Source organism: Acinonyx jubatus, chromosome C1 (genome assembly GCF_027475565.1).
Source record: "Acinonyx jubatus isolate Ajub_Pintada_27869175 chromosome C1, VMU_Ajub_asm_v1.0, whole genome shotgun sequence".
Taxonomy (NCBI): domain Eukaryota; kingdom Metazoa; phylum Chordata; class Mammalia; order Carnivora; family Felidae; genus Acinonyx; species Acinonyx jubatus.
The window spans coordinates 101,691,112-101,718,738 of NC_069381.1; the positions used below are offsets into that span (position 1 = coordinate 101,691,112).

At 35.5% G+C, this 27,627-nt stretch overlaps 1 pseudogene; it reads left to right on the forward strand.

Annotated features, from left to right (window-relative positions):
• The window catches only part of LOC106985827 (olfactory receptor 1052-like), a 78,587-nt pseudogene extending 53,034 nt beyond the window's left edge, over positions 1 to 25,553 (forward strand).
• The last annotated feature ends 2,074 nt before the right edge of the window (positions 25,554 to 27,627 follow it).

Consider the following 27,627-nt stretch of genomic DNA (forward strand, 5'->3'; position numbering starts at 1 on the left):
CTATGCACCAAATACAGGAGCCCCCAAATATATAAAACAATTACTCACAAACATAAGCAACCTTATTGATAAGAATGTGGTAATTGCAGGGGACTTTAACACTCCACTTACAGAAATGGATAGATCATCTAGACACATGGTCAATAAAGAAACAAGGGCCCTGAATGATACATTGGATCAGATGGACTTGACAGATATATTTAGAACTCTGCATCCCAAAGCAAGAGAATATACTTTCTTCTCGAGTGCACATGGAACATTCTCCAAGATAGATCACATACTGGGTCACAAAACAGCCCTTCATAAGTATACAAGAATTGAAATCTTACCATGCATACTTTCAGACCACAATGCTATGAAGCTTGAAATCAACCACAGGAAAAAGTCTGGAAAACCTCCAGAAGCATGGAGGTTAAAGAACACCCTACTAAAGAATGAATGGGTCAACCAGGCAATTAGAGAAGAAATTAAAAAATATATGGAAACAAAGGAAAATGAAAATACAACAATCCAAATGCTTTGGGATGCAGTGAAGGCAGTCCTGAGAGGAAAATACATTGCAGTCCAGGCCTATCTCAAGAAACAAGAAAAATCCCAAATACAAAATCTAACAGCACACCTAAAGGAAATAGAAGCAGAACAGCAAAGACAGCCTAAATCCAGCAGAAGAAGAGAAATAATAAAGATCAGAGCAGAAATAAACAATATAGAATCTAAAAAAAACCTGTAGAGCAGATCAACGAAACCAAGAGTTGGTTTTTTGAAAAAATAAACAAAATTGATAAACCTCTAGCCAGGCTTCTCAAAAAGAAAAGGGAGATGACCCAAATAGACAAAATCATGAATGAAAATGGAATTATTACAACCAATCCCTCAGAGATACAAGCAATTTTCAGGGAATACTATGAAAAATTATATGCCAACAAACTGGACAACCTGGAAGAAATGGACAAATTCCTAAACACCCACACGCTTCCAAAACTCAATCAGGAGGAAATAGAAAGCTTGAACAGACCCATAACCAGTGAAGAAATTGAATCAGTCATCAGAAATCTTCCAACAAATAAGAGTCCAGGACCAAATGGCTTCCCAGGGGAGTTCTACCAGACATTTAAAGCAGAGATAATACCTATCCTTCTCAAGCTATTCCAAGAAATAGAAAGGGAAGGAAAACTTCCAGATTCATTCTATGAAGCCAGTATTACTTTGATTCCTAAACCAGACAGAGACCCAGTAAAAAAAGAGAACTACAGGCCAATATCCTTGATGAATATGGATGCAAAAATTCTCAATAAGGTACTAGCAAATCGAATTCAACAGCATATAAAAAGAATTATTCACCATGATCAAGTGGGATTCATTCCTGGGATGCAGGGCTGGTTCAGCATTCGCAAATCAATCAATGTGATACATCACATTAATAAAAGAAAAGATAAGAACCATATGATCCTGTCAATCGATGCAGAAAAGGCCTTTGACAAAATTCAGCAACGTTTCTTAATAAAAACCCTCGAGAAAGTCGGGATGGAAGGAATATACTTAAAGATCATAAAAGCCATTTATGAAAAGCTCACAGCTAACATCATCCTCAATGGGGAAAAACTGAGAGCTTTTTCCCTGAGATCAGGAACACGACAGGGATGTCCACTCTCACCACTGTTGTTTAACATAATGTTGGAAGTGCTAGCATCAGCAATCAGACAACAAGAGGAAATCAAAGGCATCAAAATTGGCAAAGATGAAGTTAAGCTTTCACTTTTTGCAGATGACATGATATTATACATGGAAAGTCCGATAGACTCCACCAAAAGTCTGCTAGAACTGATACATGAATTTAGCAAAGTTGCAGGATACAAAATCAATGTACAGAAATCAGTTGCATTCTTATACACTAATAATAAGCAACAGAAAGACAAAGAAACTGATCCCATTCACAATTGCACCAAGAAGCATAAAATACCTAGGAATAAATCTAACCAAAGATGTAAAAGATCTGTATGCTGAAAACTATAGAAAGCTTATGAAGGAAATTGAAGAAGATATAAAGAAATGGAACACCATTCTGGGCTCATGGATTGGAAGAATAAATATTGTCAAAATGTCAATACTACCCAAAGCTATCTACACATTCAATGCAATCCCAATCAAAATTGCACCAGCATTCTTCTCGAAACTAGAACAAGCAATCCTAAAATTCATATGGAACCACAAAAGGCCCTGAATAGCCAAAGGAATTTTGAAGAAGAAGACCAAAGCAGGAGGCATCACAATCCCAGACTTTAGCCTCTACTACAAAGCTGTCATCATCAAGACAGCATGGTATTGGCACAAAAACAGACACATAGAACAACGGAATAGAATAGAAACCCCAGAACTAGACCCACAAACGTAAGGCCAACTAATCTTTGACAAAGCAGGAAAGAATATCCAATGGAAAAAAGACAGTCTCTTTAACAAATGGTGCTGGGAGAACTGGACAGCAACATGCAGAAGATTGAAACTAGACCACTTTCTCACACCATTCACAAAAATAAACTCAAAATGGATAAAGGACCTGAATGGGAGACAGGAAACCATCAAAACCCTAGAGGAGAAAGCAGGAAAAGACCTCTCTGACCTCAGCCGTAGCAATTTCTTACTTGACACATCCCCAAAGACAAGGGACTTAAAAGCAAAAATGAACTACTGGGACGTTATGAAGATAAAAAGCTTCTGCACAGCAAAGGAAACAACCAACAAAACTAAAAGGCAACCAACGGAATGGGAAAAGATATTTGCAAATGACAGATCAGACAAAGGGCTAGTATCCAAAATCTATAAAGAGCTCACCAAACTCCACACCCAAAAAACAAATAACCCAGTGAAGAAATGGGCAGAAAACATGAATAGACACTTCTCTAAAGAAGACATCCGGATGGCCAACAGGCACATGAAAAGATGCTCAACGTCACTCCTCATCAGGGAAATACAAATCAAAACCACACTCAGATATCACCTCACGCCAGTCAGAGTGGCCAGAATGAACAAATCAGGAAACTATAGATGCTGGAGAGGATGTGGAGAAACGGGAACCCTCTTGCACTGTTGGTGGGAATGCAAATTGGTGCAGGCACTCTGGAAAACAGTGTGGAAGTTCCTCAGAAAATTAAAAAAATAGACCTACCTTATGACCCAGCAATAGCACTGCTAGGAATTTACCCAAGGAATACAGGAGTACTGATGCATAGGGGCACTTGTACCCCAATGTTTATAGCAGCACCCTCAACAATAGCCAAATTATGGAAAGAGCCTATAAGTCCATCAACTGATGAATGGATAAAGAAATTGTGGTTTATATACACAATGGAGTACTACGTGGCAATGAGAAAGAATGAAATATGGCCCTTTGTAGCAACATGGATGGAACTGGAGAGTGTTATGCTAAGTGAAATAAGCCATACAGAGAAAGACAGATACCATATGGTTTTACTCTTATGTGGATCCTGAGAAACCTAACAGAAACCCATGGGGGAGGGGAAGGGAAAAAAAAGAGGTTAGAGTGGAAGAGAGCCAAAGCATAAGAGACTCTTAAAAACTGAAAACAAACTGAGGGTTGATGGGGGGTGGGAGGGAGGGGAGAGTGGGTGATGGGTATTGAGGAGGGCACCTTTTGGGATGAGCACTGGGTGTTGTATGGAAACCAATTTGACAATAAACTTCATATATTGAAAATAAATAAATAAAAATATTCATGTGCTAGTCTTTGAGCGGATATATGCTTTTACTTCTCTTGAATAAATATCTACAAGTGGGTTTATGGTATGGTACATGTATGTGTAACTTTTTAAGAAGATGCCAAACTGTTTTCTAAAGGAGTTGTTATTTTAGATTCCTATTTGTAGTGTATGAGAGTTCCAGTTACTCCATGTCCTTGGTGAAACATGGTTTGGTCAGTATTTTACATTTTAGCCACTCTAAAGAAGGTGTGCTGGTGTCTTATTTTGGTCTAAATTTGCATTTCCCTAATGACTAATGGTTTTGAGTATATTTCACAAACTTAATCTGTACATCTTTGGTGAAGTGTCTGCTCCAATGTTTGCCCATTTTTTGATTGGGTTGTCTTCTCATTGTTAAACTGTTTTATATTCTAGATACAAGTCCTTTTTTTGGATATATGTTTGCAAGTTTCTCCAAGTCTGTGCTTTGATTTTCATTTTCTTTCCAGTATCTTTTGGAAGAGAAAAATTTTTCATTTTTAATGAAGACAAATATATAAATATTTTCTTTTAGAGTTCATGCTTTTTGGGTCATATCTATGAAAGCTTTACTTAACCAATGCCATTAAAATTTATCCTATTTTTATTTAAAATTTTAATGGTTTTAGATCTTATATTTAGGCCTATGGACCATTACAAGATAATTTTTTATGTAGTACACATAAGTTGTTTTGGCTACCTAGGTCTTTTGACTGTCCACATAAATTTTAGAATCAAATTGTCGATGTCCTTTTAAGAAAACCTATTATTTGATTGAGACTGTGCATCATCTTTAAAGAAATTTGGGAATAATTAACCTTTTAACAATATTGAGTCTTCCTATACATAAACGAGTCCTCAACTTTGTTCTTTTCAAGATAGTTTTGGCTATTTTGAGTCTTTTGCATTTCACTTAACTTTTAATATCTGCTTGTCAGTTTCTGAAGAAAACCTGCTAGAATTTTGATAAGGACTGAATAAAAATCTATAGATCAATTTGGAAATAACATCATCTTAATAGTGTGTCTCCCAATCCAGGAACATTGAATGTTTCCCCATTTGTTTAAATGTTTTAAAACAGTTCTCTCAGCAATGTTTTATAACTTTCAGTGTACAAAACTTGCATTTCTTTTATTAAATTTATTCTTAAACATGGTATTCTTTTTAATGCTTTTATGAATGAAATTATATTCTTAATTTTTATTTTCAGATCATTCACTAAAGGTACATAAAAACATAATTTGTTTTTTGTATATTGATTATGTATCCTGTGACCTTGCTGAATTCACTTAGTAGCTTGAGGAGTTGTTTTTTGTTGTTGTTGTTGTTGTTATTATTTGTTTTGTAATTTCTCTAGAATTTTCTATGTAGATCACCATGCCATCTACACATAGGCATGATGGTCTACACTACTTTCGTTTCCTCTGATATGTATGCCTTTTCCTCCCTTTTTCTTCCAAATTGTGCTAGTAGAAGCTCCAGTACAATTTGAATAGAAGTGGTGAGAATGAACATCTTTGCCTTTTACCCAATCTTAGAAGTGAAACATTCAGCCTTTCACTATTAAGAATGTTTGCTGCAAGTTTTTTTTTCCTTTTTTTATAGATGACCTTTATCAGGCTGAGGAAGTCTGTTCTACTCCAAAACTGTTTTACAGTTTTTATCATGAATAGGTATTAGACTTCTGTCAATGCTTTTTCTGTGTATATTGAGATTTTCATGTGGCTTTTGTCCTATAGCGTCTCAATATGATGTGAAACAATTAATTTTTGGATGTTAAAACAACCTTGCATTCCTTGGTTATGCATCCATTTGGTTATGGTGCATAATCTTTTTTATATGTTCTTATATGTTGTTTCCTAATATTTGCATCTATGTTCATGAAGGATATTGGCCTGTAATTTTCGTTTCTTGTGATGTTTTTGTCTGGCTTTGGTACAAGTGTGGTACTGGCCTCATAGAATGATTTGATAAGTATTCCTCCTTATTTTTTGGAAGCATTTGTGGAATAGTGGTATTATTTCTCCTGTAAGTATTTGGAAGAATTTGTCAGTAAACTTATGTAGGCCTGAGCTTGTCTTGTGGTAAGATTTTTAACTTTTTAACTTTTAATTTTTAATTTTTTTACTTATTTTAGGCATAGTCAGATTTTTTTTCTCCTTCAGTTGGTTTTGATATTTTGTGTTTTTCTAGGAATTTGGCCATTTCATCTAAATTATCTAATTTGTTGCCATAAAGTTCTTCATAATATTCCCTTATAAGCTTTTAATTTAACTTGGAATGTTTCTTTTCTAATATAGGCATTAAAGTCACAAAATTTCCTCTAAGTATGCTTTAGCTGCATGTCATAAATTTTGATACATTATGTTTTCATACTTATTCAGTTCAAACTATTTTCTAACTTCTTATTTGATCCATGAATTATTTAGAAATACAGTAAAACTTTGGATTGCAAGTGACTTGTTCTACGAGTATTCTGCAAGATGAGCCAAGATTTCTAATACATTTTAACTTGATAAGCGAGCAATGTCATGCAATACAAGTAGTATGTGATGCCAAATGTCACATGATCACAACTGAGCCAATGGTTCTTGAAATTCACTTTGATATATGAGTGCTTTGGATTACAAGCATGTTTCTGGAATGAATTATGCTAACAAACCAAGGTTTTACTATATGTTACTTAATATCCAAACATTTGTGGAGTTTTCAAATTTCGTTCTGTTGTGATTTCTTTCTTTTCTTTTAAGTTGGCTCCATGTCTAACATGGGGCTTGAGCTAACAACTCTGAGATCAAGAGTCAGGTGGTGTACTGAATGAGCCAGCCAGATGCCCCTGTTTTGTGATTTCTAATTTAATTCCATTGTGGTCAGGAAACATACCTTGTAGGAACAACATACCTTCAATTCTTTTAAATGTATTATTGCTTTATGGGGTAGTATGTGCTCTATACTGGAGAAAATTCCATGTGCATTGAAAAGAATGTATAGTCTACTGCCATTGGATGAAGAGTTACATAGATATCTGCTAGGTCAAGTTGGTTGAAAGTGTAATTAGAATATTTTGTATCTATGCTGGTTTTCTGTCCAGTTTTTAATTGAGAGTGCAATATTGAAGTCTCCAAATATTATTGTATTATCTATTTCTCGCTTCAACTTTCTCGGTTTTTCTTAAATATATTTTGGGGGCATTGTTTTTATATACATATGTACAATTATTGTAGTTTACCTCTGAATTGAACTTTATATCATTATAAAACGTCTCTTGTTTCAAGTGGGCTTTTGTGTTTTTTTTTTTACCTTAAAGTCTATTTTTCCTGGTATTATAATCATTCCAGCTCTTTTTGTTACTGTTTGCATGGATTTTTCCATCCTTGTACTTTCCATCCTTCCAACCTATTTGTGTTTTTGAATCAAAAGTGTTTCTTTAAAGTTGGATGCTATTTTTAAGTCTAGTGTATCTTTAAAATTAGATCCTGTTTTTAATCTAATCTAACTTCTGTCTTTTATTTGGAGTGTTTAATCCGTTTATACTTAATGTAATCATTGAAATGGCAGGATTTACATTTTCCATTTGATTCTTTGCTTTCTATGTATTTTATGTATTTTTTGTTTCTCCATCTTATGTGTTAAATAGGTGTTTTCAAGTGTACCATTTAAATTCCTTTATTGCTTTTTTTGTTTTGTTTCGGTGACTTGCTTTTTTAAAAACAGACTTTGTTTTTTAGAAAAGTTTTAGGTTCATGGAAAAATTGAATGGGAAGTATGAGATTTCCCATATGCTTGACTTTTTTTACTATGTATTTTGAAGTTATTTTCTTAGTGTTTCTATGGAGATTTCAGTATGCATCTTAATCTAAATCAAACTAGTTCAGATTAGTACTAACTTCATTTCAGTGATAGAGAGAAACTTCATTCCAGTATAACTCCCTTACCTTTCTATTATGAGCTTATTAACATAGATTTGTAGTTATTATTTTATATAGTAGTCTTTTAAATCAGGAGAAGAATTTAAACTATGTATTATAATGTCTTCTGTATTTACTTGGTTCAGTTACCTTTAATGTTACACTTTGTTTCTTATATGGATTTGAATTACTCTCTAGTGTCCTTTCCTTTAATCCTGTAGGACTCCCTTTAGTATGTTTTGTAGGACAGGAGTGCTTATGACAAATTATCTCTGCTTTATCTGTGAATGTCTTTATTTCTCCTTAATTTATTATTTTGAAATAATTATGTATTCAAAAGAGTTGTAATAACAATACAGGCTCTGTAATGATATCCCCTGTTACACTGCTGATTTTGATAATTTGTGTCTTCTTTCTTTGTAAGTCTTATTAAGTTTGTCAATTTTATCAATCTTTTGATTGATAAGTTGAACTGGATTTTTTTTAGATTTTTATTTACTATTTCCTGTTTTCAATTTTGTTGATGTTTGCTCTGATCTTCATTATTTATTTCCTCCTCCTTGATTAGGGTTTATTTTACTCTTCTTTTTATGTTTTTTTCCCTCTTTTTTGGGGTGTGTGTGTGTGTGTGTGTGAGTTTAGATTAATAATTTTAAACAGTTCCTCAGCACTGCTTTAGATGCTTCCCAGAAAGTTTTATATGTTGTATTTTTATTTTCATTCCATTAAATATATTTATTAATTTCTCTTGACACTTCTTTTACTCATGGATTATTCAGAAGTGTGTTGTTTGGTTTCCCAGAGTTTTGATACTTTACTATTATCTTTCTGTTTTTGATTTCTGGTGTGGTTCCATTGTGGAGAGAGAATATACTCTGTATGATTGCTATTGTTATAAGTGTAATAACATTTGTTTTATAGTCTATCCTGGTGTATATGCTCTGTGGGCACTTGAAAAGAAGATGGTATATGTTGTTGTTGAATGGAGTGTTCTGTGAATGAACATTAGATCCTAAAGTTTGATGACACTGTTGAGTTCTTTAATACCTATGCTGATTTTCTGTATAGTTGTTCTATCAATTATTGAGAGACAAACATTGAAGTCTTTCACTATAATTGTGGATTTGTTTATTTCTCCTTTTAGTTCTATCAGCTTTGTTTAGCATATTTCAAAGCTCTGTGTTTTGGTTCATGCACACTTAGAATTACTTGATCATTCCAGTGGATTGATTCTTATCATGATATAATGTCTCTCTCAATTATTGGTATTTTTTTGCTCTGAAATCTAATATATATCCATTCCTGTTGACTCTTGCAAATTAATATTGGCATAGTATTTTTATTTTCATTTTTTTACTTTCAGCATACCTTCATTGTTATATTTAATGTGAGTTTCTTATAGACACATAGTTGGGCCATGTGTTTTTTAATTCACTGTACCAATCTCTGTCTTCTATTGATATATTTAGGCCATTTAAATTTAATATACATATTGATATATTGGGAATTAAGTCTGTTATTTTATTTTTATTTTCTATTTCCTCTCTCTGTGGTTCACTTTCCTGGAGTGTTTTCCCCTGCCTTCTAATGGGTTGCTTGAACATTTAAAAAATTCCATTTTGACTATAAATATCTATATTTATGTATAAGTACTATAAATTCTGAGTACATTTCTTTGTATAACATTTTTAGTGGTTATCTAGGTATTATATATACATAACTTCTGTTATAACCACACAGTTCCCTGAGGTTCTATTAAGTTTTTAAGTCTATTTTCTTTCCATTGTTAAGATTAATTGATTTATATGATTTTATTTGTACAATTGATTTATATGATTTTATTTATTATTTCCTCTGTCACCTCCATTCAGCTATTGTACTCATAATTGCATATTGAATTTTGGTTGTATTTTTTGGTTGAAAAATTTTCGTTACTTTTTTTATGCATCTTCTTTCTTTGCGGAGATTCTCCCCACCCCCATTTGTTTTAGGTGTTTTGTAATTGCTTTGTGAGGCAGTTTTATGATGGTTTCTTTAAAATCCTTGTCAGATTTTAACATATTATGTGTCATCTTGGTGTCAGTGTTTATTGATTGCCTTGTCTAATTAAAGTTGAGGTCTTCCTGGTTTGGGGTATGATAAGTGAATTTCTTATTGGAATCTGAACATTTGAATATTGTTATGAAAATCTAGATCTTATTTAAACCTCTGTTTTCACATGACTCCTTGTACACCACCCTTACAGAGGCAGAGTGCTGCCTCATTACAGCCAGGAGGGGGTGGAAGTCTAGGTTTTCCACTTGGCTTCTATTGGCACCTGGTGGTGGGTAGGGGGATCTTCTATGTCTGGGGAGGAGTGAGAAATCTGGCTTCCAACTAGGCCTCCACTGATACCACCATGGCTGGGAGAGTCAGGCATGACTCCCTACTGCTCCTCACATGGACTTCACTGACACTGCAGTGGGTAGTCTTGTGTGGTAGTAAAAGTTCTAACTCTCCACTTGGCATTCCCTAACACTGACCAAGCAAGGAGGGGAAGGGCTCTTTATTACCTTTGAGTGGGAGGTGAAATTCAAGCTCCCCACCTTGTCTTTACTGATACTGTAGGGAATAGGGTTGCACCTTTATAGTTGCAACCAGACAGTTTGCAATTCTATTCTTCCCACTTTGCCTTTGATAATAGGTGTGGGGTTGAGCTATAGTTTTTTTTTTTTTCTGTAATGTTTAGCTAAAGTAGAACAATTATTATTTAAACATTTTATGCCTTCATATGCTGCACTTTTTCTGGTCCTTAGACTGGAGAGAGCAAGTTTTTGTTTTGTTTTGTTTTTGTCTGTACCCATTAGTATTTCTGGGTTGCCAGCACTTAGTCTCACATATATGTAAAACAAAATTAGAACCCAGAGAATTTACTGTCACACATTTCCTCAGGTCTCAAGATTCCTAGCCAGTTTGCCTTCTTCTCTCCACCTTTTAAAGTTTTTTTGTGTTTTCTAATATAAATGTTCAGGTATGTATATACAGTGGAATATTATTCAGCCATAAAAAAAGTTTTCCCATTTGCAACAACATGGATGGATATAGAGAGTACAATGCTAAGTGAAATAAGCCAGTCAGAGAAACACAAATACCATGATTTCACTCGTATGTGGAATTTAAGAAAGAGCCAACTACAACAACAAAAAGAGACAAGCCAAAAACAGACTCTTAACTATACAGAACAATTAGATGGTTACCAGAGGGGGTGGGTGGGTGGGGGAATGGGTGAAATAAGTGAAGGGGATTAAGAGTATACTTATCCTGATGAGCACTGAGTAATACATGGAACTATATTATACACCTGAAATGAATATAACACTGTATGATAACTACACTGGAATTAAAGTAAAATAAAGTAAAATAAAATAGAATACATGCACAGAAAAATGTCCATGGCTTTCAGCTCTACTTAATGGAAGGCATAGGGGAAAATCATTTATGCTTCATCTTTTGAAGCAAAATCCCTGTATGTTTCATTCTGAAGGAGATATTCTTTCTTATGAATATAGAATTATTCATTAACATTTTTCAGCACCTTGAATATGTTATCCCACTGCCTTTCTGCCTTTATAGTTTCTGGTGAAAAGTCAGCTATTAATCTTACTCATGATCCCTTGTATGTGATACATTATTTTCTTTTGCCACTTTTAAGATTTTCTCTTTGTTGAAGGCATACAGATGGACAACAGACATATGGAAAGATGCTCAATATCACTAATGCAAATCAAAACCATAAGAGATATCACTTTACACCTGTCAGAATGACTAGTGTCAAAAATACAAGAAATAGCAAGTGTTGGCAAGAACGTGGAGGAAAAGGAACACTCATACACTGTTGGTGGGAATGTAAATTGGTCCAGCCATTGTAGAAAACAGTATGGAGGTTCCTCAAAAAATTAAACATAGAAATACCAGATGATTCAATAATTCCACTACTGAATATTTCCCCAAGGAGAACAAAAACACTAATTTGAAAAGATATATGCACCTCTATGTTTATTGCAGCATTATTTACAATAGCCAAGATATTACTCATTTATAGACAAATGGATAAGGAAGATGTTATATGTGTACACACACACACAGACACAGACACACACACACACACACACTGGAATATTATGCAGTCATAAAAAAGGATGGGATCTTGCCTTTTGCAACAACATGGATGGACCCAGAGGGTATTATACTAAGTGAAATAAGTCAGACTGAGAAAAACAATACCATATGATTTCACTCATATGTGGAATCTAAAAAAGTGAATAAACAAAAAGTAGAATCAGACCTATAAATACAGAGAACAAACTGATAATTGACAGAAGGGTAGGAGGTGGGGGATGGGCAAAATGAGTGAAGAAGAGTGGGAGACACAGGCTTTCAGTTATGAAATGATTAAGTCATGGGAATAAAAGGCAAAACATAAAGAATATAGTCAATAATATTGTAATAATATTGTCTGGTGACAGATTATAGCTATGCTTAATGGTGAGCATAGCATAATGTATAAACTTGTCAAATCACTATGCTGCATACCTGAAACTAATGTAACATTGTGTGTCAACTATACTCAAAACAATCTAAAGATTTTTCTCTTTGTCTTTGGTTTTCAACAGTTTTACAATGATATATCTAGGTATGAATGTTTTTCAGTTTATTTTCATTAGAGTTTATTGAGCTTCTTATATGTGTATGTATTAGTTTCCTAATGCTGCTGTAGCAAATTACCACAAAGATAGTGGCTTAAAACAACTCTGGAAGTCATGGTCTGAGATGTGTTTCACTGGGCCAGCACCAAAGTGTTAACAGGGCTGCATTTTTTCTAGAGGCTGTATTTTTCCCTTTCTTTTTCTAGCTTTGAGACTGACTGTATTTCTTGGTACCTTTCGCCATCATTAGAATCAGCAACTGATTCTCACATCTTTGTCACACTGCATCCCTGTGGTCTTTCTACCTCTATCTTATAAGGATCCTTGTGATTACCTTAACTCCACACAGATAATTCAGGATAAGCTTCTTACCTCAAGATCCTTAACTACATCTTCAAAATCCTTTTTGCCACATAAGTTAATCTATTAATAGTTCTCAGTGATTATGGACACGTACATCTTTGGAGAGCCATCATTCTATCAGAGTATAGAATAAAATTGTTTATCAAATTTGGAAAGTTTTAAGAAATTATTTCTTCTTTAAATATTTTTACTTTCTTTTCTATATTCTATCCTTTTGGTAATCTAATTCTGCAAATATGGGTATTTTTATAATGTTACACAGTTCTCTGAGCTCTGTTCATTTTTCTCTTTCTTGATTCTTATGGTTCCTCAGACTGCATTATCTCTATTGACCTATCTCCAAGTTTTTTCATTCTTTCTTCTCTCTGATTTTTTAATAAATCCTGTGAATTTTCATTTCAGTTATTGTATTTTTCAACTCTATAAATTCTATTTGGTGATTTTTGTAATTTGTGTCTGTTTATTAATATACTCTATTTGGTGAAACATAGTTTTCATACTTTCTTTTAATTATTTAACCATAGTTGCCATTAGTTCTTTGAAACTATTTGTAGTAGCCACTTTAAAGTGTCTGTTTATTTAATCTAACATCTGGGACCCCTCAGAGATCTTTTCAGTTGAATGCATTTTTTCCTATGTATGAGCCATACTTTCCTATGTCTTTGAATATCTTGTGTTTTATTGTAGTTGTTAAAAACTGGACATTTTAGGGTTGAAGATATTGTAGCAACTGTGGAATCAGATTCTCCATCCATCCCCCAATTTCACTGTATTGCTTTTCTTTTCCTGTTTGCTGTTCCTTGTTTCATGATTTTCCTGGATCAGTTCTGTATATGTTACATTTCTTGAAGGGCTCAGCTACTGAGTTCTCAGATTCCATTTTAAAAGTTTTGGTTTTTATTTGCAAGCCTAGGTTTCTAGGTCAGCTTAATTTAGTGGTCAGCCAATGATTGGTCAGACTGTTTCCTTAAATGGTCCAGGAAGTCTTCTACCTTTTACCAAAAACTTGTGTGTGAAGGCGTATCTTCGAATCTAAGGTCGTTTGCAAGTCAGCTGTAGCTTTCGCTTTTTGCTTGCAAAGGGCTGCAAGGTCACCCAAATGTAAGTTACTAAGCCCTCTGTGGTTTTTCCTGTCCTTGCACATGTCCCTGTACGTGCGTGTGTAGTCTTCTAGATCCTCAGGAATCTTAGAGCTTTTCAAAGTTCCCTGTGGTCATATAGTTTCTTTTCTCTAAATTTCCCATTTAAACTTTGGGTGAAATTTTTTGTTAAGGGCTGAATTGTGTCCCTTGTCAACCAATCCATTTGTTGACATCTTAACCACTTGAGAGTGTGACTTTATTTGGAGATAGGGTCTGTAAGGATGTAATTCGGTTAAAATCAGAGCATTAGGGTGGGGTCTAACCCAGTATGGATGGTATGCTTATAATAAAAGGAAATTGGACACAGAAATGCATGGAAGGAAGACAATGTGAAGACACAGAGAAAAGATGACCATCTCTAAGCCAAGGAGAGAAGTTTCAGATGAAACCAACCCTACCAACACCTTGATTTCAGACTTCTGGCCTCCAGAGTTATGAGTGAATACATTTTTCTTTGTTTGTTTAAGCCATCTAGTCTGTGGTACTTTGTTATGGTAGTCAGTCCTAGAAAGCTAATACACTCCTCTTTTCCCCAGCATAATTCATAGCTTCAACTGACTGCAATGTTAACATTTCCAGCTGATGGCTATTGTTTTCCATAACTCCTGTAAATAGAACTTTTTCCATGGAGTTGAGCTTCAAGTTAAATTAAATATTGATAGTGCCCTATGAATGGGGCTTTTCCAGGGAGCTTCTGAAAATATTGTCAAAATATTGACAGTTCTCAGGGTATAGGACATTTCACAAAGCTCCAAATACATTAATTGCCTCCACGCCTCTTGACAGCACCACCCTGGTGTTGGGCAGTGGGTGGGTGGGAATAGTTCCAAGTTAAAATGTCACAGACCCCATTGTCCTTATGAAATTCAGCAGTTTTCCTTGAATAAATGCTTTTTGGTTTAATTCATGCTTTTGGTTAATTTCCAAAGTCCTAACATGGTTGAGTTCTATTGTTTTGTCAGTATTTTTGTTGCTTTTGTAGGAGGAGGGTTCACTGAAGTCCTAATGCTGCCACTCTGAAAGTCTTGCCCTTCACCTTGTTTTTGAAAGGTATTTTTGCTGGATATAGGATTACAGGTTTACAGGTTCTTGTTCTTCTTTCAGAACTTTAAAGACGTTGCTCTATAGTCTGCTGGCTTCCACTGCTCTAATGAAAAAGCTGCTGTCATTTTTGTCCATTTTTCTGCATGCAATGTCTTTTTTTTACTAGTTGCTTTTAAAGTTTTCTCTTTACCACTGGTTTTAAGTAATTTGATTATGACTTTCTTAGTGTGGTTTTCTTTTGGTGCTTTCTGTTTGGGGTTTGTTGAGTTACTTGAAACTTTGGGCTATATATTTTATCAAATTTGGGAAATTTTGGCCAGAATTTTTCTACATGTTTTTGTCCCCTCCTCCTTCTGGGACTCCAGTTACAAGCATATTAAATTCTTGGTGTTGCCCCAAAGCTCATTGATGTTTTGTTTACTTTTTTCAGTCTTTTTTCTCTCGTTTCATTTTGGATAGTTTCTGTTGCTATGCCTTCAAGTTCAGTGATTTTTTTCTGTATCTAATCTGCTGTCAATCCCATCCAGTGTTCAATGTTATGTATATATTGGTTTTGGTTGTCAAATGGTCCTTTTTAAAATATTTTCCTTTGTAGTTCTTAACTAGCTGGGCATTTCACCACATCTCTATTCATATCATGAGAGTGGCAGCCATCATCATTGTAGCCCACCTATTGGGCAGTCCCCAGGATCTTTTCAATGGTTCCAGGGTGTTCTCTGGCTAGAGATCAGTGTCACATCTGTTGGGCAATGTTGACAATCCCATCAAAAGTGATATTTCCACTGTGCTTACTGTTTTTCTGCTTTTTTCTGGTTTTTTGTTTTGTTTTGTTTTGTTTTGTTTTGTTTTGTTTTGTCAGTTCCTTGAGGGCTTTGACAAGTTGGGAGCAGAAGGTACCACTTCAATCCGGGCTTGTCTATTCTGAATGGGCAGTTTCACTGTAATCCTCAGACTTTTCCAATTACCAGTTGCCTTGGGCAATCTCATCACCAACCTTTTTTGGAGACAGACAGAGGGAGCCAATCTTTAGGGCCAGGGCAGTGGTGGCACCAATCTCCCATCGGTGCACCTTAGGTAAACGACTTTGAATTCATTTGGGTCGAACTTAGGCAGCATGGAGGAGGCAGCTGGTGTTGGATAAACTTGGATTTTGGGACAACTGAAGGCAAAGTTGCACCATTGCCTGCCCCAAGCAGAAAGTTATAAATTTTAATTTTTTAATTTTATTAAATTTTAATTTTTAAATATATCAAATACATACATTTTTTCCTTGTCTTTCCTTATCATGTGCATGGTTTCCTCTGCCTTCTTGAAAATAACACTGCTTATAATAGCTGTTTTAATGTCCTTGTCTGATAAGTCTATTACTGTGTAATTTCTGAGTCTATTTTCAGTTATTGATTTTTTTCCTTCAAAAAATTATTTTTATTTGAGAAAGGTGGGGGGGGGGGAGAGAGAGAGAGAGAGAGAGAGAGAGAGAGAGAGAGAGAGAGAGAATCCCAAGCAGGCTCCATGCTCAGCATGGAGGCTGATGTGGGGCTTAATCCTACAATCCTGGGATCATGACCTGAGCCAAAACCAAGAGTCCAATACGCAACTGACCGAGACACCCAGGCACCCCTAATTTTTTCTTCTTAATATAAGTTGAGTGTCCTGACCTTGTATGTCTGATACTTTTGATGCCTGATGTTGTAAGTTTTACATAGGTGATTGAAGACTTTTTTAGTGCAGTTGACCTTTGAACAACATGGGTTCGAACTGTGCAGGCCCACTTATACACAGATTTTGTTTTGGATACAATACAGTACTGTAAATGTATTTTCTCTTTCTTACGATTTTTAATAAGTCTTTTTTCTATTTACTTTATTATGAGAATATATAATACATATAACATGCAAAATACGTGATGTTATGTTATCATGAAGGCTTCCAGCCAACAGTAGTTAAGTTTTGGGGGAGTCAAATGTTATATGTGGATTTTCAAATATATGGGAGGTTAGCACCCAACCCCCACATTGTTGGAGGGTCAGCTGTATTACGTTAAGTGTTTTTGAAATTTGTGCTTAGACATAGTTGCTTAGAAATAATTTGATCCTTTTAATACTAGCTATTAATTTTTGTAAGCTGGGTTCAGAATACCTTCTTGTCTAGTGCTCGTTTTGTCTCTTTACTAAAGTGGTACCCATCTGATGACTCTGTGTGTGATAAAAGTTATTTATATTCTGAGTGGTGAGAACACAAACCAAAAATCCAAGTTTATCCTAGCCCTCTGTGAGCTCTGGATCTTATTCTACCTGATCATCTCTAATGATCTTTCCTTTGGCTGTCATGTGCTAATGAACATTCTGCTAAAGAGTTTAGGGGAATCTTCTGTGGCTCTCTAGATTTCTCTATATGTGTGCATCTCTTTCCTCTTCAAGACTTTGCCACATAAATGCTAGGTACCTTGGTCTCCTTGAACTCTGAATTTTATCTCATTAATGCATGGAATCACCGAGCTCTACTTTTGTGCTCTTTCCTTGTGCTGTGGCGTGGAAACTTTCTGAATGAAGGGAACTAAGGCATTCACAGGGTTTGCCTCATTTGTTTCCCTTCTCTCAGTGTTCTCCATCCCATACTACCTGCTGTTCAATATCTGAAACCTCTTTTTTCCTTTAATTTTGCCCAGTTGGTAAGACAGAAGGGCAAATCTGGTTATAGTATTGTGTCATGGCTGGAAGCAGAAGTACAAAAATCTGATTCTTAAAATGCACAGTTGGCACCTGGGCTGATAATAGGGAGTACAAGAGGGCTAGGAACTTATTTTGTTACTATTTAGATTAAATGAGAATTTAAAGACAAAAGGCACAAAAATAAAAAGGATTATAAGAAACTCCTATGAATAGTTACATACCAACAAACTGGATAACACAGAAGAAATGTGTAAATTCCTGGGAACATATGATATACGAAGAATAAATCATGAAAAAATAAAAAAATCTGAATAGACCAATTACTAGTAAGAAGATTAAATCACCAATAAAAACTTCCCGAGAAACAAAAGTCTAGGAACAGACAGCTTCACTGGTGAATTCTACCAAACTTTCATAGAATAATTAATACCATCCTTCTTAAACCCTTCCAAAAAATAGAAAAGGGGGGGAATAGTTTCACATTCATTTTACAAGGCCAGCATTATCTGATACCAAAACCAGAAAATGACACCTTAAGAAAAGGAAATTATAGGCCAATATCTTCAATGAGCATAGATGCAAAAATCTTCAACCAAATATTAGCAAACTGAATTCAACAACACATCAAAAGGATCATATACTGTAATCAAGTGGAATTTATTTCAGGGATGTAAGGATGGTTCAATATCCATAGGTCAATTGATGTGATACAACACATTAACAAAATGAAGAATAAAAATCGTATGATCATCCCAATAGATGCAAAAAAAAAAAAAAAAAACAACCACTTGACAAAATTCAATATTCATTTATGGTAAAAATTCTCAACAAAGTGGGTATAGAGGGGATGTACCTTAGCATAATAAAGGCCATATATGACAAATTCACAGATAACATCATACTTAATGCTGAAAAGCATCAGGAACAAGACATGAATGCCTATTCCACTTCTATCCATCAAAACTTTGGAAGTCCTAGACAGTAATTAGGCAAAAAAGAGAAATAAAAGCCATCCAGATTGGTAAGGAAGATGCAAAGCGGTCACTATTTGCAAATGACATGATATTATGTGTAAGAAACCCTAACAATTCCACCAAAAACCTGTTGGAACTAATAAACAAATTCTGCAAAGTTACAAAATAAAAATCAGTATACAAAAATCTGTTGCATTTCTATACACTATTAATGAACTATCAGAAAGAGAAATTAAAAAAACTATCCTGTTTATAACTGCATCAAAAAGAATGAAAATACTTAGGGATCAATTTAACCAAGAAAGTGAAAGAACTGTACTCTGAAAATTATAAGACATTGATGAAAAAAATTAAAGAAATTTTACAGCCCTCTAATTTTACACAAGTAAATGGAAAGATATTCCATGCTCATGAACTGGTAGAATGAATAATTTATAATGGCCATACTACCCACATCAATCTATAGATTCAATGCATCCCTATCAAAATTCCAATGGCATTTTCACAGAAATATATATACATGCACACAATGGAGTAATATTCAGACATAAAAAAGAAGGAAATATTGCCATTCGCAACAATGTGGATGGTTTTGATGCTAAGTGAAGTCAGGCAAAGAAAAACAAGTACTATATGATCTCACTTATATGTGGAATCTAAAATAAGACAAAAACAAAACAATTCAGAGATACAGGGAACAGATTGTTGGTGGCAAGTGGGGTGGGTGGGTGAAATGAGTAACTGGAGTCAAAAGGTACAAACTTTCAATTATAAAATATATAAGTCCTGGGGATAATGTGCAGCATGTTGACTATAGTTAATAATGTTGTATATTTCAAAGTTTCTAACAGCATAGAACTTAAAAGTTCACATCACAAGAAAAAAATTGTTAACTATATACGGTGACAGATGTGAAATAGACTTATTGTGGTGATTATTTTGCAATATATACAAATATCAAGTCATAATGTCATACACCTGAAACTAATATAATGTTATATGTCAATTATATCTCAACAAAAAATGAGAATTTAAGTATCAACTTTCAATCCAAATACAACATTCAGAAGTTAACACAGTAGGGAGTGTAGTTAAAACTCAAATTTGGGTCTGTGAACATATGTATATGATAAAGAGTAGGTTCTGAGCACTCCAACTGAGAAACCATAACAACTTACCACAAATTTAGCAGCTTAAAACAACACAAATTTATTATCTCACAGTTCTGTAGGTCAGAAATCTGGGTACCACATGACTTGGCTGGTTCCTTGACTTAGTGTCTTAAAAGACTGATATCAAGATGTCAGCAGGGCTGTGTTCTTTTCTCAAGATTCTGCAGGAGAATCCCTTTCTAGGCTTATTCTGATCATTGGCAGAATCCTATATGGTTTTAGAATGTAATCCCAGTTTCCTTTCTGGGTGTCCATCTAGAGGTCATTCTCATGCAGGCTGCCTCTACCCCCTAGTTTGTATTCCCTAGTTTCATAGGTAGATTGGATCCCTCAAGCTTTGAGTCTCTCTGACTCTCCCCTCTGCCTCCTCTTTCCTGCTACATCTCGTTTCACTCTAGCTGGAGAAACTTGTCTGCTTTTAAGGGCTCAAGTGATTAGATTTGGCTGACCCAGATAATCCAGGATAATCTCCCTATATTATAGCCCATAGTCTTAAATTCATTTGCAAAATCTATTTGGCCATGTAGCATAACATATTCACAGGATCCAAGGATTAGGTCATAGTCATCTGGGGTGGGGGGACGCATTATTTGGCTTACCATATCAGCGTATTGGCTAAAACCCTCATCCTATCCTTGACCTTTATACTCCAAGAAGACCTTTATACTCCAGAGAAATAAATAATTGTACCCCTGGGAGATCTCTGGCATTCTCACCCTTGTTGTTATTCAGTTTCATCTTGGAGAAGACAGAAATAAGCAGATACCAAATATCATCACAAAATCTCAAAGCTGGAATCACTTATTCCAGCCCTCTAATTTTACAGATGAGAAAAATTAATGTTCAGAGACAGGAAGATGCTTTGACTAGTTAGTGGTAGAGCTGAATATTGATTCTGGAGCTACAGATCTTTGCCAATATGTGGTTTCATTAATTATATGACTATGCATTTACCTATCTTTTCTAAGCTTCAGTTTGTTCATCTGAAAAATGGGAATAATCATGATCTTTACTTCTCAAAGATGTTGTAAGAATTAAAGGAGGGGCGCCTGGGTGGCCGAGTTGGTTGAACGTCTGACTTCAGCTCAGGTCATGATCTCACATTTTGTGAGTTTGAGCTCCACGTGGGGCTCTGTGCTGACTGACAGCTCAGAGCCTGGAGCCTGCTTCTGATTCTGTGTCTCCCTCTCTCTCTGCCCCTCCCCTGCATGCACTCTGCCTCTCTGTCTCTCTCTCAAAAGTAAATAAACTTTAAAAAAAAGAATTAAAGGGAATTAGTGTGTGTAAAGTGCATAGTACAGTAACTGTACCTGGCACTTAGTAAATGCAAGAAATGTGAGCTATCATTACTGTTGTTGTTGTTAATATTATTTTATGAATCAAGGCTGCATCAACATATAGGCACTTTCTCTTGACTGAATTGATTCGATAACTGAGTAATTTAGTTGAAGCAATTGTGAATGTGAGACTTTTATGTTCTATCACTGCTTTTTCAATATGGTTCTTTCTTTCTGCTTGAGTGACTTAAAAATTTAGATAGGTGAGAAAAATCTATACTACCCAAACTGAACCTTTATTTTAAGGTGCTAAAGCAATATGATCACATCCATTCTCTATTTTAGTAAACTTGGTCATGAATGCACTCATAAAGCAAATGCTTTCTGAGTGTCAGTTATAGGCCAGGAGATATTATAGAGGTGAATAAAACAGTCATGATCCTTGTGGTGCCTGGCTTGCTCAGTGGGTAGAGCACAACTCTTGATCTTGGTGTTGTAGGTTCGAGCCACATGCGTATGGAAATTACTTAAAAATAAAATCTTAAAAAAATGTATTTAAAACAGACATGATCTTTGCTTACTCAGGGCTTATTGACTGGGGAGAAACTGACATTCAGTGAGTAAATAAATATGTAAATAAAGGTCACTGTAAATTCTTTGAAGGAAAATAATAGGATGATATAAGAGATTTTAAAAAACCTATACTAGATTGGAGGTCAGAAGGATTCTCTGAAGAGTGACATTTTAGCTGAGGCCCAAAGAAAGAGAAGGAATCAGCCATGTAGAGAGTGTTCATGTGGTTGGCCTTGGAGACGGAAATAAATACACAGATTTGGAGGAGAGGAAGAGGGAGAAGGAGAGAAGGAGTGAAGGGGAAAGTTTGGCTGAAAAGTTAGATACAGGCAGGTGATAAGGGAAGGGATGGCCTCAAGATGAATCCCAGGTTTCTGACTGGAAGTTGGGGAATATTGTTAGAAGGAGTTTAGAGGCATTAGGTCTAATTTTATCAACCACTTGTCATGTTGCGTGTAGCTTCACATGATATTTGGCTTTTTAATTTCCAATTTCAGAGGAAATATTGTATAAAAAAGCGTGATAATCAAATCTACCTGCCTCCCTCAAAGGATTCTTGTGAGTATCTGTTCAGAAATGTAGTTATAAAAAAAGAAAAAAATGAAAAGAGAAAAGAAAGCAGATACAATCATGAGTATTTGTTTTATGGGAGAGAAATAGGTGAATTTAATTACATATCAGTTGCTTAGAAGTGGAGCTGGTAGAGATGGTGAAATTAAAAGATTAGAGAAGGGAAGTCAATAAATAGAAAACAGCATTTCATTTTTGATGCAAACAGTGTGTCATTTGAGTCAATCTGGAGAAAGATAAGGGGAAATAACATTTTTAAAGGGGAACTTGAAATGGGTGCATTGGCATAATGGAGAGACAGTAGGTAGCTCACTGCTCTGTTATTTATTACTTATTTTAATCTCAACCAAAACTCTATAATCCAGACATTATCCCATCTTAAACATGAACAAACTGAGGCTTATAGTAGCTAAGTAAGTTGTTCCAGGTTAACAAGTGACAAAGCTGTGATTTAAACCCACGTCTGTCAAACTCCTAAACCCAACTACTGACACCCGAGGCTGACAAACTTGTTCATAAAGGGCCTGAAACCAGTTTAGGTTTGTGAGCCATATGGTCTATTTCTCAACTACTCAATTTTGCCATTGTAGCACAAAAGCAGCCATAGATGATACATAAATGAGTGGATGTGGCTGTAAGCCAATAAAATTTTACTTATAGAAGTAAGTTGGTGTGCTGGATTTGGCTGCTGACCACCGGCTCACGTTAAAGAAAAGAGATGGCTTAACAGTTTCTGTGGAAAATGGTGATGCCAGAGCACACAAAGCCTCATTTAAAGACAGTCCACAAAGAAAATTATTTCAGATGCAAATTAATGAACTTCCAAGTTTCTTAGAATTCGCAATGGTTATGTCACAGCCTAGCAAACATTTGTTGTTCATGGTAAAGCAGAATGGGAAGACACTAATTAAAATTCTAAAATCATCCAGAAATATCTTACCCAACAGTTCCAAATTTGTCTTTCTCCCAACCTTTTACTGGAGCTACTTACTGACTAGGAAATTGAACAGTGTACAGTGACTTTTTCCTTTGTGTTCCCTCTATCAATTTTGGGGGGGGGGGGGCAGTAAGAACTAGCCACAGGAAAAAAGGTAAAAAGAGCAGACAGAGGGAGGGTGGTCACAGATTTGAGTATATTGGATTAAATCACTTCTGAGGCTTCTAGATTAGTGGTCTGTCCTAATTAGCCCCCGACAATCCTAAGTTTCACACGGGAAGTGAGATGTTCAATGAATGTATTTTCTATTGGCACCGTAAAAAATGACCACAAACTTAGTGGTTTAAATGCTTGCTTATTATCTCATGGTTCTGTGGGTCAGAAGTCCAGGCACAGCATGGCTCCCATGGGTCCTCTGTCTCACAGAAGTCCAGGCAAAGTACGAGGAGGACTCAAGCTGAAATCAAGGTGTCAGCTGAGCTGGGTTCTTATTTAGAGATTTCGGGGAAGATTCCCCTTCCATGTTTATTCAAGTTATCAGCAAAATTTAGTTTCTTGTGATTTGAGGACCAATGTTACCTCTTTCTTAACATGTTCCCCCCTTCATCTTCAAGCCACTGACGACACCTGGAATCCTATTTGTGATTTGAATTTCTGACTTCATTTTCTGCTCTGCTTTTAAGGGTTTGTGTGGTTAGATTAGGCCCACCTGAAAAATCTCCATATATTAAAGTCATGTGACTAACAACCTTAATTATATCTACAAATCCTTTCTGCCACATAATATAATGTATCCATGTGAGTTACACCGGGAGGCAAAGGTCATGGAGACTATTTCACATGTAGTAAGTTAGAATTTGTTATTGCAGCTACTTTCCAGGAAAGAGGGAGGTTGGGAGGAAAAGTATTTGTGTTCTAATTTAACTCGTCAGCTGTTGTTTTTCAATGTCAGTGCTGAAGACTGAATTTCCTTCCTTCCTTCTTTCCTTCCTCCCTTCCTTCCTTCCTTCCCTCCTTTCTTCTTTCCTTCCTTCCTCCCTCCCTCCCTTTCTTTCTTCCTTCCTTCCTTTTAACAAAAGTTTTACAGGATACATATAAATTAAAGAGAGAGATAATGGACCTACAGACTGGTAAGGAGCCTAACAGGCTAATAGTTACTAGTGATTGGCATGACAAGTAAACACAGGGCAAAAGATCACAGCAGAGAGGGGGAATGCAAATATTTCAGTGTCAGAGTATTGAGCTACACTATCTAGAAGGGATGTAATCTCATCCACCAAACAAAGGATGAGTAAAAGTTATTAGCTTTGGGGCACCTGGGTGGCTCAGTCAGTTGAGTGTCCAACTCTTGATTTCAGCTCAGGTCATGATCTCATTGGTCATGGGATCGAGCCCTAAATAGGGCTCCACTGCAGCACATAGCCTGCCTCTCTCTGCCTCTCACTCTTTCTCTCCCTCAATAAAAAAATAAACACTTTTTTCAAAAGTTAGTTAGCTCTTCCAATGTTTGTCATTGTATTTCATTGTCTTTTTTATTTCTTTCCTAATTGTCATTTCAATTGAGTAAGAACTGAAAGAAATAGAAAATCGAACTGTGGTCACTGTAATTATCATTCCAGGATATCCCAACCATCCTGAATTACAAGGGTTATTTGTCTTGATCTTCTTGATCATTCATCTGATGACTCTTCTGGGAAATGCTTTCACATTTACCGTGATCAAAATCAGTCATTTCCTCCACATTCCACTGTATTCTTAGCAACTTGAGTTTCTTGGACATCTGCTACTTGTCCATCACCATTCTGGTCATGCTAGTGAACTTATTCCAGGAGAAGAAGACCATGTCGTATGAGTGCTGCCTTTCCCAGATGTTCCTGTGACCTGTGCTGGGGAAATCTTGTGGCTGCTATGACTTATGAACACCATGTAGCCATTTGCTACCTTCTGCACTATCTGTTTCTCATGATCTAACAGTCTGTGTGCATTGGTTGACTGGAGCTTGGCTGGGTGGGCTTGAGAATTCTGTGACATACTCAGTGCTGGCAGTCACATTCATTCTGTGTGGGTTCAACCAGATCACCTGCTTTCTCTGTGATATCCCGCTGCTCCTGGAGCTTTCTCAGACACTTCTCTCGCTGAGTTTGTGCTCCGTCATGTTGCCAGCACCACCACTGGCTTGAGCCCTTGCCTGTTTACTGCAATGTCTTACATACTTATCTCTGCCATCTTTAGGATTCCTTGAGGACAAAAACAAGGCCTTCTCTATCTGTGCATCCCACTTCACTGTGGTGGTAGTCTTCTTTGGGATAGCTGACTTCAACTATGACAGCCCAATGTAGGCTACAGCCCAGATATGGACACCCTGGTCTCTGTGCTTTTCTGTGTTGTAATCCCTTGTTGAACTCCATCATCTACAGCCTATGAAACAAGGAGGTCAAGGGTGCCCTGAGGAATCTGGCTGGAGAAGGTAGATTCTGTAGTAATAGTAGTAATATTCTGTAGTAATATCAGATTAACATTTTTCATCTGCAGAGTCCTTATTTTTTCTTTCTTTCTTTCTTTCTTTCTTTTCTTTCTTTCTTTCATCTTTCTTTTTTTCCTGTTGATAACTTTTACTTGTATAACCTTTTAGTTATTTTATTAAAATACCATGTTTATTAATTTTTAAACCATTTAAAAATTATATGTATTTAAGGTGTACAAGATGATAATTTGATAGACACATACATAGTGAAATAGTTACTATAGTCAAGCTAGCTAACACATCTCCACACATAGTTACCCATTTTTATGTGTGTATGATAAGACCACTTGAAATTCACTGTTAGCATATCTCCAGTATTCAATACCCACAATTCCTAACAAAAATCTAGTACTGAAATTCACTTGCACATGTCCCAAAAGAGATAAGAACCAATCTTCTCATTGTATGCTGGGAAAAGATGATTACCATAACTTTAATGAATACATGAGAGAATTAATTGTTTTCATTTCTAACAGTTTCTATTTAAGCTGTTGTCCTTGAATTCTGTTTGTACTCTGAGGTATCTCAAAACAGCCACTCAGAGAGAGATTACATGGTTATTCCCAAATGGTCAGTCCACAAGCATTTATAAATGTCCATTCCAGAAAAATGAATTCATTGAGAGATCTAAGAAAGATTTTTGACTCTCATATTAGGCAATGAGTATACTCAAGGTAGGTCCTGCAATGGCAGGCCTCCATCATGATGGATGGTAATTGATAGCCTGTTTTACCAGAGAATATCCTTTCTAGTCTGGGAGAGAACCAGAGTAGGAAACAGGAAGCCCTGCCACAAAGTCAGAAATCCAAAGCTTTTGGTGAAAGACAGTGGTAAGTAGTTTATTTACTATCACAGTTGAGAAAAACTCTGCCCAGTATCAGGATATACTTACTTCTTAAGAGCATACTATAAAATATTGTACATATTTTCGTTACTACTTTTATGACCTTTATGTAATGACATATGTGTAATATTATTTTCACATTGATTAATGTCTGCAATAGTAATAATAAAACCAGAATTTAAATGACCTGAGAAATTATCAACTTAGCCTGAGAAGTGCCTACATTCTTTAAGTAAGGTAATAGGGGAAAATTTGTTCATGGTAAATAATATATGATGCATAGTATTACTCTTACTCTAATTTTGACAAGCAAGACAGAAAGAAATAATTTTTAGGCAGAAAGCATATTTCCTATGCATCCATTATCATATGATAATAAGGATGCGCAAAATATTTATTTAAATAAAATATAATTAAATTTGTATAATTCATATTTGGAAACTTTTTTGTTCACTATGCTAGCAGTTCTCATATTTATATTACAATACAATGTGTGAAGGGTGTCTTGCAAGCAATTTATTAACTATCATAAATCCCTGAAGTTCATGAGTCATAGTGACTGGTCCTGCCCATACTCAAGAAAAGAGGATGATAGTAGACCCATACACCAAGCGTTGGGTTTTGGGGGATCATCTTAGAATTCTGCCTACCATAAATGGTGACCATCTTCCATATTTCCTGTTACTTATGTCTTCCTATAAATGAGTAACCTTTTCATTTGTATCCTGTGTATTGTTACTAACAATCATAGGACTTTTGGACAGAGCTGTGCAGATAGAAAGGATGCTGAGATTGTTTGTAAACTGACTTTTTAATATGGTCAATATTATATGACATAAACAAAAGGCTAGGATACACACCAAACTGTTCACAGTGGTGCCAGGCAGAATGTGGCATGAAGGTGAAGATATTTCACTTTCATTTGACATGCCTTCGATTCCAGTAAAGTTTTAGGTAAGCATATGCTTTTTTTGAAATTTAAAATCCCACAAAATTTTTAATTTTAAAAATATTAGACCTCCTTGTACATTTCTTTGTAACTCCCCATGAATCTATACATATTTCAAAATAAAAAGTCTTTAAAATGTAAAAGGTAAATATTAAATAAAATTTGGACCTATGTATCTATCTATCCATCTATCTATGTATCTATCTCTAACATCCAATTAGACCAGGAAGGCTTTCACTCATGTGGAATGTCACCATCC